The sequence below is a fragment of the Podarcis liolepis genome (genome assembly GCF_965112155.1).
Source record: "Podarcis liolepis genome assembly, chromosome: 15".
In the NCBI taxonomy this organism is placed as follows: Eukaryota; Metazoa; Chordata; class Lepidosauria; order Squamata; family Lacertidae; genus Podarcis; species Podarcis liolepis.
This window is the reverse complement of record NC_139566.1, coordinates 31687725-31702282: the sequence shown is the minus strand read 5'-3', so window position 1 is coordinate 31702282 and position 14558 is coordinate 31687725. Positions and strand designations below refer to the sequence as shown.

The window sequence follows — 14558 nt, the reverse complement described above, 5'->3', positions numbered from 1 at the left end:
ACTCTGGGCGGCTTCCAACAAAATATTAAAATACAGTAATGCACCAAACATTAAAAGCTTCCCTAAAGAGGGCTGCCTTCAGATGTCTTCTAAAAGTCTGGTAGTTGTTGTTCTCTTTGACATCTGGTGGGAGGGCATTCCACAGGGTGCCGCTACCGCGAAGGCCCTCTGCCTGGTTCCTGTAACTTGGCTTCTCGCAGTGAGGGAACCTCCAGAAGGCCCTCGGCACTGGACCTCAGTGTCTAGATAGAATGATGGGGGTGGAGACGCTCCTTCAGATACTGGACCGAGGCCGTTTAAGGCTTTAAAGCTCAGCACCAACACTTTGAATTGTGCTTGGAAACGTACAGGATAGATAGAATGTCCAGGGTGCACTGATCCCTGGTGTATACAATGTTGGTTGCAGTGGAGGATAGCCCATTAGCGCTTCTGGGGCACTGCCAGACCAACCTGTCTGTTCTCAGCCAGCCCCCCCCCCGCACCCTTCCTGAAACCAGTCTGGCAGGGGGCGGGCACCGCCTGTCAGCTTCCTCAACCTCCGTCTCAGTGTTGCCCTTCTAGAGCTCATTGAGGAACAGGATGGAGAGGGCCAAAGCTAGAATGAGTTGTCTCCTCCTCTCGTGGGCTCTAGCGCCACCTACTGTTGGTCTCCCTTCCTTTCTGCAGCGCCAGCCCCAATGGACACCAGCCGCCGCTGAGCCTGCTAGACCAAGGCCCTTGACTTCACATAATGCAGCTTCTGATGGTCCAACCAGGTGGGTCTGAGGCAGGTTTCACAGGATCATTGAATCACAGAGCTGGAAAGGACCACGAGTGTCATCTAGTCCAACTCTGCCCCCCCCCCCAAATTCTGGAATATTATGCCCAATGCGGGACTTGAACCCGTGACTCTGAGATTAAGAATCTGACAAATGAGCTACTACTGCTGCTCTTATGTGAGGGAGGACACTCAGCCCCAGAAGCTCTAGATACAGAGAGAGCAAACTGTGGGTTAACCCACAGACCCTAGGACTTGCCCATCAGAAGGTTGGCGGTTCGAATCCCCGCGACGGGGTGAGCTCCCATTGCTTGGTCCCTGCTCCTGCCAACCTAGCAGTTCAAAAGCACACCAGTGCAAGTAGATAAATAGGTACCGCTCCAGCTGGAAGGTAAACTGTTTACGTGCGCTGCTCTGGTTCGCCAGAAGCGGCTTAGTCATGCTGGCCACATGACCTGGAAGCTGTACGCCAGCTCCCTCGGCCAGTAAAGCGAGATGAGTGCCGCAACCCCAGAGTCGGCCACGAATGGACCTAATGGTTAGGGGTCCCTTTACCTTTACCTATAAGACCACCTTGCCCCAAACATGCCCACTTGATTGCTTCAATATGCAGAACTGGTGGTATTACAGGTGCCACATTAATACCCATTTGGCATTTGCAAGAGACCGATCTTTCAGTGGGGCAGCACCTACACTTTGAACTCCCTACCCGTTGACACCAGGCAGGTGCCTTCACTCTACTCTTTCCGGCACCTGCTAAAATCATTTTTGGGGGGCAAGCCTATCCAGACATGTGGAACATTGAGAGGCGTTTTAATCTGGTTTTTAAGCTTATTGTTGATTTTAAGTATTATTCTGGAACGTTTAGAAAGATTTGTTTTCAACTGGCATTACTGATAATGTCATTGTTTTGGTAAACTGGTCTGAGAGCTGCTTGTCGCTGTTTTGCAATCAAGTGGCATATTATTATTTTTACGTACTAAAACAACTAAATAGGGGGGGGGGATGTATCGGGGGAGGTGAAGGACAAGCTTCCTTTTCCTGCTGAGCAACTGCAGCTGGCCGACAAACTTGGGACATGAGCCAAGCTGGCGGCTCCCAGGATGAGCTCAAAGCCCCATAACTTGAGTTCAGTTGGGGGTTGCGTGTGCCTCTGCGTAGCAGATGGGTCTTTTGGTTGTGGCTCCTTGGGGGAAAGCGAGTGTGGATGGTTGGCTTGGGAGGGCTCTGTTGCAGGGTCTTGAGAGCTTGGCTAATTGCCACTATATTTAGCACTTCGAGGGATAAATATAGCCTGCAGCATTACTTTAGATATAGCTACGCACACAGACCATTTATCTGGATCACATTGCCATGAAATCTCTAATGAAGCAGAAACGTGGTGTCTGTGTACAGTATCTCTCCCCACCCTCGCCCAATAGATTTCGCTTATTTACCACATTTTTACGCTGTTTCACAAGTATCTAATTAGCCAAGAAGCAATGCACAATCCATGGAAAGCAGCAAAGCCAATGTTATCTAATGCAATCAATGGCTGAGCGCGGAGGCAGGTTCGGTCATCGATACCCTGAAACGGAGGCTTCCGATTCCCAACGCCTAGATGCAGAACCAAGAAAAATTTAGACACGTTAACCTCACGCAGTGGGTATGAATTTAAGAAATTCACGGCCACAAGATATGTATGCATCCCTCCCTGCAAAAAAATAAATAAAAAGAGGCTAAATTGGAATCAAGCAGGAGCGTTCAATGTACTCTTCAGCCTCTGCTTAAAACATTGTTTTGAGACATGTAGATGCTGATGTGTTCTTGATCATTTTTATATTTCTTGTAAACTGTTTAGGGTTTTCCCCTGCAATTAAGCGGTATATACAGTGGTACCTCGGTTTTCGAACGTAATCCGTTCTGGAAGTCTGCTCGAGTTCCGAAACGTTCAAAAACCGAAAGTGGAAGCCTCAAAACTCTAGCCCCAGTACGGAAAACTCAAAACGGAAGCCGCGTTTCCTGTTCGAGTTCTGAGGTGCGTTTGAAAACCGAGGTGCCGCTGTATAAATTTTTTTAAATAAAGTGAACGAATAAAAGGTACACATGCCAATGTACAGCTGCAGCTCTAGAAATACTGTATTTTTCCATCTTATACACGTGTATAACACGTATAAGATGACACCTATTTTGGGGGACCGCAACAAAAACAGATTGAGATTGAATCCTGACAAGACAGAAGTACTGTTTTGGGGGGACAGGGGGTGGGCGGGGGTGGGGGACTCCCTGGTCCTGAATGGGGTAACTGTGCCCCTGAAGGACCAGGTGCGCAGCCTGGGAGTCATTTTGGACTCACAGCTGTCCTTGGAGGCGCAGGTCAATTCTGTGTCCAGGGCGGCTGTCTACCAGCTCCACCTGGTACGCAGGCTGAGACCCTACCTGCCTCAGACTGCCTCGCCAGTGTGGTGCATGCTCTGGTTATCTCCCGCTTGGACTACTGCAATGCACTCTACGTGGGGCTACCTTTGAAGGTGACCTGGAAACTGCACTTAATCCAGAATGCAGCAGCTAGACTGGTGGCTGGGAGTGGCCGCCGGGACCACATAACACCGGTCCTGAGAGATCTGGATTAGCTCCCAGTACATTTCTGAGCACGATTCAAAGTATTGGTGCTGACCTTTAAAGCCCTAAACGGCCTTGGTCCTGTATACCTGAAGGAGTGTCTCCACCCCCAACATCCAGCCCAGACACTGAGATCCAGCGCCGAGGGCCTTCTGGCGGTTCCCTCATTGCGAGAAGTGAGGTTACAGGGAACCAGACAGAGGGCCTTCTCGGTAGTGGCGCCCACCCTGTGGAACGTTCTCCCTTCAGATGTGAAGGAAATAGCGAGCTATCTTCTCTTTAAAAGACATCTGAAGGCATCCCTGTTTAGGGAATTTTTTAATATTTAATGCTGTATTGTTTTTAACACTTGATTGGAAGTCACCCAGAGTGGCTGGGGAAACTCAGCCAGATGGGTGGGGTATAACTAATATATTATTATTATTATTGGGGGGGGAGAATGCCCAGAGTTGTTGAGCTTCTTTTGGGGGGGGTCACTGCCATCAATCGCTCTACAGCCTGCACTGAAAATCGCACGCTTTGCACGCAGACCACCAAAAGCCTGCCTGCTCACTTGACAACAACACAGATGTCTGCACGTTTTGCCACTGCCGCAGGCCTTGACACAGCAACCACTCACACGCCCAATCACTGATGCCAATCTCCTGCTGGCTGCTGCCACCAGTTGCCCGTCCCCACTATGCTATCTGTGTATAAGACGACCCACAATTTTTCACTATTCTTTCTAAGGAAAAAATACTGTCTTATACATGGAAAATACGGTAATTACTACAATTCACGTAGAAAAATAATACCTCTCACCATATTGGGAAGGTTGTCCCCTGGCGACCATTGTGTCGGCTCAGGCAGGTGCCCGGGTGCCACTGATGAGCAGTTTCAAGGGTCTCTCTAAACCACACTAGAACAGCACTTCAAAGAGGGTTATACCCTCAGGAAAACACAAGGACACCTTAACATGCAGTAATGGGCCTCTTAGATGGCTTCAAAGGGGGATCAGGCACATTCATGGAGCCAGGTACATCAATCAATAGGTATTAGTTGCGATGACAAGAGATGGGGTAGAAATTCAATTTAGTTCACATTTGAAGCTGAATTTTTCAAGTTTGCACTTTCTGAAACTATATGAGAACTGAAACAGCCATACTTTGGCATGCAGTTCTCTAGCTGATCTTTACAAAACACTGTATGCTTGGGGAAGGGTGCATAAAAACGAATATATTAGTGAAAATAACATACAAAAATGCATTTCTTGGAGTGTGTGTTGTTTTCAACATTGTGTATGTTAGTTAAAACTGCATACAAAAAAAATGTGCCTGTTTGGAGAAATTTGCAGTAAAATACTGAAGGATTTTCAAGGGAATTAAAAAAATACCGGTAATGCTAGGGAACGATGGAGAACAGGACTGAAGACTGGAAACCGAGGAGACTCCAAAAAGACAGATCCTTCCCTCCTTAATGATGACCAGATCGAATCCCAAGATCAGAGGGTCAGCTTGCCACTGGATATCAGCTGTTGGGCAACTGATCTAAACAGCAAGAGCTGTATGGAGCCGTGACTGTTAACTTTCTGAGGGCATTTGACTAGCTCCTGTGGGTTGCTCGTTGCTGGGCTATTGGACTTTTGACTCAATCCTACAAGGCTATTATCTTACACATCAAGGCAGGGAAACATCCTGTTAAAGAGTATTCCATGGTATGGGGACAAAAACTGGAGACCCTAGTAAATCTTAAACCCATGCACTGAACATGGCCTCTGCACCTTTTGCTTTCATTCTAGCTGTTTATCATAGGAGCAGCAACATCATAAACCACTTTGCGTTTGTTTGCCCATTTGTTCCCATGCTGTCTCTTTCCCCTCCTCTTGCATTATGTCTATTAAAAGGTGGTGCACCTGTGGCAGGCATGGCAATGTTTTTGAAAAATTTTACCGTACCTATAACAGGGACGCGGGTGGCGCTGTGGTCTAAACCACTGAGCCTCTTGGGCTTGCCGATTGGAAGGTCGTGGTTCGAATCCCCGTGACGGGGTGAGCTCCTGTTGCTCTGTCCCAGCTCCTGCCAACCTGGCAGTTCGAAAGCACGCCAGCTCAAGTAGATAAATAGGTACAGCTGCAGTGGGAAGGTAAATGGCATTTCTGTGCGCTCTGGTTTCTGTCGCAGTGTCCCGTTGCACCAGAAGCTGTTTAGTCCTGCTGGCCACATGACCCAGAAAATCTGCCTGTAGACAAACGCCAGCTCCTTCGGCCTGAAGTGAGATGAGCACCCCATAGTCTCCTTTGAGTGGACTTAGTTGTCCTTCCCTTTACCTTTTTACCATACCTTATAATACTTCATGTGATACACACATACACACACACAAATAAATGTTTCCCTTCTGCTAAAATTATTATTACTATTTCAAATAAATAAATATATATCTGACAGCTCTGGCAAATTTGTTTTTTTAAAAATAAAACTTATGCTCTTGTTCTGCCTTGTGCATTTGGTGACAGTTGGTTCTTGCTTCTAAGAATTGCTTTTCTCTAGGAGTTTCTAGCTTTTAAACTGTGTGTTAAAATGTCTTTGTTGCACCTGTTAACACACACAACATATCTACACTTCCACCAGTGATTCCCCCCCTCCCCGCCACACCCCAGGTTGCAGAAATGAGTTGTGGTTTTTGATTTTGAATGCTGTGGGGTTGCTGTTTGGTTTGTGTCTGCACAATGCATTATTAGGAACCGAGTGCTGTATTAATTCCTCGGGCGGTCTGTTCCGTGCCTGTTAGTTTTGACGACTCATTGATTTGCAAAAAGTTCGGTGAGGAACTTAAAGAACTGCTGTAGGCTTTTATCAGTTGTGAGCCCACTGTGAGTGTAGTAATTGCAAGGATATATAAATAAACTAGACTCAATTAAAACTCCAAATCTTTTGTGGTCTGTTCCTGTGTGTATTTAACTCAGAAGCCACGTTGACTTCCATGGGGCTTGCTTCCAAGGCAGCGTATATTCGATTACAGCCTCGTCCGTCTAATGTACAAGCACTGGCAAAGGATTCAAATGAAATGACTTTTCAGCAAACCAGACTACTCTAGGTTTTGGCTGCAGGCTTCTTGTTTTGGTTGGGACTAGTTCTAGGAAAAGGCCTGATGGATGATTTGAATGGCGGGCTCCCAACATTTTGAACTCCGCTTTTAAACAGCTGCGTTTGGCTACGACTTCTGGCAGTTGCGAGGTGACGAGAGAGAGGCAGCCAAATGCATTTTGAGAGCCTTGGTGCCTTTGGCAAAAGCCGAGAAAAGGAAGTGGATGCCGCGACGAGGCCGTTCCCACCCTGCCCATGTATAAATTTGCGAGCGGTCCAAGTGAGCATGGCTGAAGTGCAGACGGGGTTGCCAAACCTGCAACATTCTCATGAATGTCCCGCACATAACACCACAAGCGAGCTTTTCATGGTTCACGGAGGCAGGCAATTATGTCAGATCACTCACACGCCAGGCGAGGCATAAAGGAAATAGAGCAGCGCCAACTAGCGGCCACAGTGGAAACTGCATGGAACTTCCATCACAAGCTACAGTGGTGCCTCGCAAGACGAAATTAATTCGTTCTGCAAGTTTTTTCTTCTTGCGAGTTTTTCGTCTTGCGAAGCACGGTTTCCCATAGGAATGCATTGAAAATCAATTAATGCGTTCCTATGGAAACCGCTTGCCAGGCTTCAGGACAGGTACGGGAACAGAGGGGAAGGGGCGCAGCGCTTCTCTGTTCCCGGGGCTTGCGGTGGGAGGAGGGTTTTTTCTCCCCACCGCCAACATTCAGAACAGCATTCTGAATGTTGACGGTGGAAAGGAAAACCCTCCTCCCACCGCAAGTCTTCAGGACAGCCACCCGAAGGCTGGCGCGGGGAGAAGGTCTCTCCGCCCCACCGCCAGGCTTCGGAGCAGCCTTCCGAAGCCTGGCGGCGGGAGGAGAGACCTTCTCCCCGCGCCAGCCTTCGGGTGGCTGTCCTGAAGACAACATCCCCGCGCCAGCCTTCGGAGGAGGTCCGAGGACAGTGGGGAAGACGCGCTGCGCTTCCCCGCTGTCCCGGAGATTTCCCTATGGGTTTTCGTCTTGCGAAGGAAGCCCATAGGGAAATTCGTTTTGCGAAGCGCCTCCAAAACGGAAAACCCTTTCGTCTAGCGGGTTTTCCGTCTTGCGAGGCGTTCGTCTTGCTGAGCACCACTGTATATTTTTGCCTGAAGTAGAATCTGTAATCAAACCAGTGTTCGAAACTCCCATTGTTCTAGGCGCATTTTGCGATGGGGAATTTCATTAGCACAAGCAGTTTCTGAGCTCTGGGCGCAGTACTGCGCCTAAGATTTCAAATTAAAACTAGAGTGGAAGGAAAGGAGGGCCTTTTTCTGCCTCCTCACTTCCAGCTACTCTTTGAAGACTGGAGAAGAGACTATAAGAATATTAGGGGAGTGGGCAGCGGAAGGACTAGGCCAAGGGTCAGCAACCTTTTTCAGCCGTGGGCCGGTCTACCGTCCTTTAGACCATGTGGTGGGCCGGACTATATGGGGGGGTGAACGATTTCCTATGCCCCACAAATAACCCAGAGATGCATTTTAAATAAAAGGACACATTCTACTCATGTAAAAACACACTGATTCCCAGACCATCTGTGGGCTGGACTGAGAAGGTGATTGGGCCGCATCCGCCCATGGACCTTAGGTTGCCTACCCCTGGACTAGACCATGTGAAAAATGAACATAATATTTTAGCTGCAGTTCATTCATTTTCAGCCTTGTATTCTCGTTAGAAAAAATAAGCACGCCTGAAAATTCCGTTGTGCCCATAACCCATGTTTAAAGTGCCATTTAGCTCCTGGCTTTCACATCTCAGATTCTAACACTGAATCAAACACTTGGTTTCCAGGTATTGATGTGAGCATCAGAAAGTTAAAGCAGAAAATAATTTGTTATTCAGATGTGCATCACGACCAATTAATTGGTATCCACATTGCATGCCAATTTAAGAAACAACAACAAAAAAATGCTGTTTGCTTGAGGCTTATGAATGAAAATTCTGAGAGTCCTTTTTCACAGCTGGTGCTAAGCAAGCCTAGGGGTGCGGGAGAAATTTTATCCAGTTCACATTTAAAGGCATACTTGCTTAATTTGTACTTGTTGAAATAGTACATGGACTGAAACATAGCCGTCCTCTGACATTTGCACTTCTCCGAATTGTGCAATGAAGTTCTCCAGCCAAGCAATGCGTTCAAAAATGCATATGCTTGTGTAGTTTGCATAAAAACTACAAATATTAATGAAAATAGCACCCACCCCTAAGCAAATCTTTTGATCCACTGTTAGGGCAGTTGTGTTCCCAACACTGTCATGTTGTGGCCACCTCTGTCTCTTGCATGTATGTTACAAAGGTAAGATAGGTAGGAGAAGAGAACCAAAATGGCATCAAACGTCAGTTTTCAACATTGAAATTACAGAGGGTGGGCAGGGAAATGCAGACATCTGTTCTGAAGACTGGCTTCCCATACAGCAGAAGGGCTGGGAGCTTTGAATCTGGGCAAAGCTAGGAAAAACCTTGGCTTGAGGTTTTGGAGAGTTGCTGCCCGGCGTTCTGTGGTGAGCAGACTTCAGGCTCCCCACCCCTAGTTTAAAAGGATGAAAAAAACAAACTTTCTTTTTAGATGGTGTAATAGAATAGGACCTCCTGAAAGCCTTTTCTAAGATAGTGCATGTAACCTTCAGTCTTAGTAAGTACATATATTTAAAATAATTTAAAAAAATTTTAAGCGTGTTGACCAATTAATCAATTTAGATGCCTTTTTATTTAAAAAAGCACCCCTGATTAATTACTTAAAGGCTGTCACAGTTTACAAAATAAATTAATTCTGCAGTTAGTTTTGGCTCATTAACATTGTTGTGTTTTAATTGTTGCAACCTGCCCTGAGACTTTAGGATGAAGGGCAGGTAATAAATTGCCAGCAAGCTTCCAAAATCTCCAAAGCTCTTCATAGGGCACAGAGTGGTGTAGCTGCTCCTTAAACCTGCTGTTTGTAACCATCCAGAGATGGAATGCAGGAGTTTTGCCGACAAAATCATATTAGTCACTCAAGATGCAAGGCGGATTGTGAGATGGAACCGGTGCTGTTGCGATCACAACAACAACATGGTTAGACGTTTCACCGTTTTTTGAAATATGAAATCTAGTAGTTACTGAGCTTTGGTGTAACCCTATAAGGCTGAAACTACATTATGTATGTGACACAACCAATGCTGGCATTGGTGAAAGAAATCCCCTATTATATTCTCCTTCACCACCATCATTAGCCTGATTCAGCAGGCTCATCTTATGATTTTTATGACTGGATTATAAAGTGATATTATAACATACCCGCCAACATTTTTCAAATGAAAATAGGGAGCTTCTCCTGTGTTTGATCTCACTGAACACACGGACTTCATGTACACATCTATATCTGTCACCTTGAGCCAATTACAACCTCTTCCCCTAACCTCCCTTGCAAGATTGTTGTAAAGAAATAATGTGTGAGGGATGGGATCGTGTACAACACCTTCAGAAGATGAATGGAATGAAGTAAATTTTTGGCTCTAAGCTGCATTAAGTCGAAGAGAAAGGTGGAATATAATAATGATGGAAACAGAGGTTTATCAGGAACATACCAGAGAGTAAATCCTATTGAACTCAGTGAGACTTATTTCTGAGTAAAAATGCTTAAGATTGCACAGTCTTTACCCAGTTACCTGATCAATTGAATACAGTGGGACTTACTTATGAGTAAGGTAAAGGTAAAGGTACCCCTGACCATTAGGTCCAGTCGTGACCGACTCTGGGGTTGCGGCGCTCATCTTGCTCTATGGGCCGAGGGAGCCGGCATTTGTCCGCAGACAGCTTCTGGGTCATGTGGCCAGCATGACTAAGCCGCTTTTGGCGAACCAGAGCAGCACACGGAAACGCCGTTTACCTTCCCGCCGGAGCGGTACCTATTTATCTACTTGCACTATGACGTGCTTTCGAACTGCTAGGTTGGCAGGAGTACTTATGAGTAGACATCTACTTATGAGTAGACATCTACTTATGAGTAGACATCTACAATAAAGGAATAGAAAAACAACATTTACAATAAAGAATCAACACTCTGTATGTTTCCTAAGGAAGGGAGGCTGGTGGCGATGTGGGTTAAACCACAGAGCCTAGGACTTGCTGATCAGAAGGTCGGCAGTTCGAATCCCCACGACGGGGTGAGCTCCCGTTGCTCAGTCCCTGCTCCTGCCAACCTAGCAGTTCGAAAGCACGTAAAGTGCAGGTAGATAAACAGGTACCGCTCCGGCGGGAAGGTAAATGGCATTTACGTGCGCTGCTCTAGTTCACCAGAAGCAGCTTAGTCATGCTGACCACATGACCCGGAAGCTGTAAGCCGGCTCCCTCGGCCAGTAAAGCGAGATGAGCGCCACAACCCCAGAGTTGGCCACGACTGGAACTAATGGTCAGGGGTCCCTTTACCTTTACTTATGTTTCCTAAGACATGGCTGGCAGCCAAAGCATTGCAATTAAAGAATTTAAAGTGGATCAGTGACCTTTTCCTTCAACATTATAGGAATGGCTTCATATACCAGTTTCATCGTTACCTTCATTTGGTGCAGGTATTTTATTTTCAGTGTAAATACGACTCTCTTTTTGCACCTACACACACACACACACCACTTTTAATTGTTCTCCGAGATGTGGAGGGAAGGAAAAAGGAAAACCGAGACATTCCAGCATCACATCAGAAACCGAGGTGGCTTCTGTAATTCCGGGACTGTCCCAGGAAAATCAGGACACTTGAGGGTTATGTAATAAAAATACTGGGGTGGGGGGTGGGGGACACATGACGCTCATAGCTCACGGTATTGGAGAGGGTGAATGGTAAGAACTAGACAAGACTTTTATAAGAGCATCAATCGGGAAACCTTGGAAGCCTTTACACCTGACAGCATTTGCTGGCTAATTCTGCAGCTGCTAGCAAGGAACCCAACCAAAAATCTTCAGCAAACGTGCCAGCCCAGTAAACCAGACACCAAGCAAGACGCTGCTGCCGCTGTAAAGAGCTCTGCAGTCCAGCTGTTAAACGTGCTCCCGCCTGCGGCTGCAGCTGTTGATTTCATTGCTGAAGGACAGGAGCAGTTTCCGCTGAGGTAACACAGCCAGCAATGAGGCCAAGCCAGCAGCAGCATTGCAGGCAAGGGAACATTATATAGATATATTTTTTCCAAAACTCATGTTGAATAAATGACTGGAGTAGGAGAAACTTCTTTTCCATCCCTAATGCTGACTAACTGTTCAGTTGCTTCTGCGTATGCAGTCCCAGCTGCTTTTCATGTATTTTCAGTTGGATCAGGGTGAAATGGATATCCAACTAGTTGCAGGCAACTGGCAATGCATAACAACCACTGGCCCTAGCTGGAAATAAAAGTTTCTCTTTCTCTCTCTCTCTCTCTCTCTCTCTCTCTCTCACACACACACACACACACACACACACATACTTCTCCCTCATGTTAAACTGAGATGATTATTTTTAAATGTGATTGTTACTGATTAGAGTGTTCATTAAAACAATGGTGTGTATTAAGAGATCAATCAGTTGGTATTATTTGGAGTGCCTTTGTAAACCAGTATCTACTTTCTCTAGCAACAAAGCCTTTGGCAATTTCTACAAGATCAGAAAGGCAAATACAGGGAATCCTGGCAGAAAAGGAGTTAACAGAAGTATCAATATGCAGAACATATTATATACTACCATTGCAGAACCACTTAGAGGCAGTGGTGCAAGTCCATTCATATCAAGGCAGAAGGGCAGTACAGTCGTCTTTCAAGGAAGCAACTGAAACAGGCATACAGATAAATTATTGGGAATTCATATAGAGGTCTAGCAGCCTTTTGCCCAGTGTCATTTGAGAATTCTACGAAACCAAAAAAATCAATGCAATTTTGAAAGGTTCAGTCTACCATCTTGATTCAAAACAGCCTCCGGAGATGAAAACTGCTCCTCTATCACAAGAACCATCAGGTCAAATTTAGTTATGATATCCTAAGACGAGTCCAAATTGCAAAGTAAACAAGACCTTCCAAATCTATAGTAGATGAAGCAAAGCAACACATTTCAGTACAATGTGGTTTAAAATTGTAGCAATTGGTATCTGGTGTGGCTGTCAATTGATTAAAGACGTTTTCATCGATTGACCAGCACTTTACTTTTAAGTCATCAATGAATGGCTTAAAATTTATATAAATCCGTATTACGGCCATAACTTCAATTCCAAGTAACTTGATTCAGCATACTGGCTACTGACCTGGAAGTTATGAGTCCATGAAACACTCCAGTGCAGCTAATCTTTTCTGGAGAGCCAGGAAGCAGCAGAGTGAAAGGCTGTGCCTCAAATGACCCCCTTAGTCCAATTGGATCCTTCTTAAGTGGGAACACAGAGAACAGTTCATATCCATCTCAGAATAATAAAAAAGCAAAATGATTACAACAGGCTATTACAGGAAAAATGTCTTTATAGGTTCACGAAGGGGCAACAGAAACTCAGAAAATCCCTAGCTATTGCTGGCCATACTACAGCACATTGAAATGGGATAAATGATGTCACTAATAAAATAGAGTGAAATCTCCTGGTGCTGTATGCAATTAGTGTTGTATTAAGAAGTCTGTGTTAAGGTAGAAAAATAACCTATAGGGAGAGTATGTATCTTTGGAAGGAAAACTAGACCTAGCCTTAAAATAATCCCATCCTCTGCTAAGGAAAAAGAAGGCTGATTTGAGCAATGCCCACTGCTAATCCTACAGTAAAGTACTTTATACCAGGTTTAATTATCCACCAAGCCTAGTATTGTCTATTCTGACTGGCAGTGGCTCTGTGGGATCCCACAGGGAAGTCTTTCCCATTATCTGCTACCTGATCTTCTTTAACTGGTGGTGCTAGGGATTTGAACCTGGGATCTTCTATATACAAAGACAACACTGTAACAGCAATCTACGGTCCCCTTCCCTTTGGAGTCTAGTGATGGTGACTGTGATCTCTACCTGTTGGTGAGACTTACCTTTCTGTTGTCTCTTGGTGCCCGTCGTTGGACCTTCCCCTTTGACAGATCAGTTACCCCAGTGGTCCTTTACTGCAGGCCAACCAGCTCAGAAATCAGACCTTCCAGCTGAAAGCCCTCCTGGGGTATGGGCCCATTGTCCTAGCTAGTTGAAGCATATTTGGGGGGGCTAGAAAGCCCTTCTACATGGCTGGCTTGTATAACTTGCTTGATGGTGCCTACTAGCAAGACAATTCTGGAAGTAAAAATGCTTCTGTTTCTTTCATAGACATGCATGGTAGTGAAAAGGGAAATGAGGGACTTTTCAGAAATTTTTGGAATGGTGCTGGCCAAAAAAAAATAATGTTGGCATTGCCAAGAACATTTCATCAACCTTGCTCTCTACCAAGAGTTAGGGAAAATCCAGGGCAAGGAAAACACTGCCTTCTGACATAGGAACACAGAGTTCCCATTTGGACTTTTTCACATTGCGTAATAAACCTAGAGTTCCATGCCATCAGCCTCACAAGTGGTCAAAAGCTGCTTCTATTTTAATTAGTAAATTCTGATGGAACACATATGCGCTGCACTCTATAAGTGTGGTCATCCACTGCCCTTTAGAAAGTGAGGCACTGGCTCTCAATAAGGCCTCCAGCCTCTGGCCACCCTATCCAAAAGGAATGCTCATCTCAGAATCCATCCAGGCTCATGCAGGTGCTGTCCATCAGAGCTTCTGTTGTCCTTGTCAAGAGCACAACCTAAGAACATCAATTCTACCCAGTGATACTTGTGCCTCCTGGGGAAAAAATGGGTATGAGTGCAGTGCAGCCACATGACTCAGCTCACATATAAATGGGGGCAATGTTGGGGTAGCAGAGTAACCTAATGACCCACCCCTAGTCAGAATAAAGACTAGTTGTGCAAGGATCTGCCTTTTCAATATAAATAAATATCAATCACTTTGTGTAATAGGTTGCAACTGCGACTTTGTGAAGGGGAAGTCACTGGGTTCCAGATTGTGTATGCGCTCCTAAAGTATATTTGGCTTTCCTTTAGCTAGGCTCCTGTTTAATGTTAAGTATACAAAATGGAGAGGGGAAAGGTACTAGGTATTAAATGAAACTGACCCAAGCTGTA

The 14558-nt window shown here is 45.6% G+C and overlaps 1 protein-coding gene across 1 annotated transcript in view; it reads left to right on the top strand.

Moving 5' to 3' along the window:
• Positions 1-14558, top strand: part of YDJC (YdjC chitooligosaccharide deacetylase homolog) — a 107063-nt gene that overhangs the window by 34413 nt on the left and 58092 nt on the right. The gene's annotated exons all lie outside the window — the stretch shown is intronic.